Source organism: Malurus melanocephalus, unplaced genomic scaffold (assembly GCF_030028575.1).
Source record: "Malurus melanocephalus ecotype Western Australia unplaced genomic scaffold, MMel_1.1 scaffold_1425, whole genome shotgun sequence".
Taxonomy (NCBI): domain Eukaryota; kingdom Metazoa; phylum Chordata; class Aves; order Passeriformes; family Maluridae; genus Malurus; species Malurus melanocephalus.
This window is the reverse complement of record NW_026624657.1, coordinates 24,891-26,667: the sequence shown is the minus strand read 5'-3', so window position 1 is coordinate 26,667 and position 1,777 is coordinate 24,891. Positions and strand designations below refer to the sequence as shown.

General features: G+C 41.1%; 1 protein-coding gene across 1 annotated transcript in view; it reads left to right on the top strand.

Annotated features, from left to right (window-relative positions):
* The window catches only part of PKNOX2 (PBX/knotted 1 homeobox 2), a 24,651-nt gene that overhangs the window by 11,154 nt on the left and 11,720 nt on the right, over positions 1-1,777 (top strand). The window lies entirely within an intron of this gene.

Genomic DNA, 1,777 nt, shown 5'->3' with positions numbered 1-1,777 from the left:
TTTTTTCCCTTTGTTTTAAATTTTTTATGCCCTTTTTTTTTCATGGGTAGGAGGAGCTGCCACCCCAATGTTTGTGGTTCTGCAAAAGAGAAAGTGAAGGACTCCTAAACCCTAATGTTGGAGAATTAAATGTGAGGAGAAGGGAATATATACATAAACAGGAAAATTGCATTTTTTCATGAAAAAATGCTATTTATTGGCAGGAAGGGCAGAAACATCACGATTTTCTTCAATCCTTATCTCTCCCTTTTTGTTCCAAGGCAGCTGAACAGATTTTTGGGTCTCAGATAACCCTTTCTGCCTTTGCTGCTCCTTTTTTGTGTCTCAGCAGCTCTTGCAGTTCTCCCCCAACACGATCAACATTCCCTTGACTTATTCTTTTGCATAATTTGGATTTTARCTGGGAGAAGAAGACATTTGGTGCCTCAAGCACAGTGGAAGAGTACAAGGAAATGCCTGAGGATTGCAGAAATGTCAAGTGAAGCAGCCAAACCAAGTTGAACCTTGGTGGCTTTTGGGGCAAAATAAGGGATTGTAACTCAGTATTCAGAAAAGAAGTTGCCCCTGGTTTGGGGTTTTCATCTGCAGTGCAGGGAATAAATCTTGGCTGGTTGCATCCYAAAAATCTTGATGCTGTGTTGTGTCCCCCTAGGGGATTTCTGTCTCTTAGCCATTCGTTTTTTTGGGGTAGAAAAATGGGATTTAGGGTTGCACAGTCCCGCCAGAAATAACAGCAGCCAACCCAAAATGACCCAGGCAGTTCCTGGGGTTGTCCTTAAAAAGGAGGAAGGTGATGGGGCCTTCTTAGGATTTTTGGAGTATTTTTAAGGTGGTGGAGAGGMAAARAAAWMATTTTTTYRGAGCTCAGCTCCARGTGCTKCAGAGTTTGAAGCTCCCAACACGATGAGGGAAAAACCCCCCGGAAAAGTTCCATTTCTTATTTGGGTTCCCTGAAAGCACCAAACCACTTAATCATTGATCTAAGAAACCCCATCCTCACTCCACATTCTAATAATCTCTAGAAATAGACTTATTATCCCTCGGCTGCTTTATGGTCGCATTCCTTATGATCAAAATTAGCAAGACACTTGCATAAAAGAGAACAATAATTGCTCAACGAGCATCTCGTTTGTAATTTATTAGTTTCTATTATTGTGCATTGCCATGGCAACAGCTCACATCCCGGGTGATGAGAGAGATGTTAGATATGAGCCGACAAAGCTGCCGGTCCCAGCAAATGGAGATGCACGTTTTTTATCAGTAATTTTCATGAAAATAATAAGTGAGGGAGTTAATGAGATGGAAAGCCGTCCTGTGGCTATTGTGATTTTTTTTTTTTTTCTCTCCTCCTTCCTTCCTTTTTTTTTTTTTTTTTTTTTTTTTTTTAAGTGTTGATCTAATTAGAATGCATCGGTCAGGAAAAGTAATGAGGATTTAGTGCCTCACAAAGAGGTGGGGATCATATCAGAAAATTAGCACAAGTCTTAGGAAAATAATCAGGCCCACGGAGAGGCACCAAGCACTTCTGCTTCCTGGAAACCCGGAGCTGCTGATATTTTCCTTCTGGGCAAGACTTGAAAGTTGTGGAATTCAAGTGAGGATTTGGAGGGAGTTGTTAAATAAATGGGAGCAAAGCCAGGAAAGACCCAACTGGAGGGGAAATGTTTGCTCAGCCACTCAGGAGATGGAATATTGACAGGTGAAAGTGGAATATTCAAAACTGGARTATTGACAGGTGAAACTGGAATATTCCCAGGTGAAAGTGGAAAATTCTGAA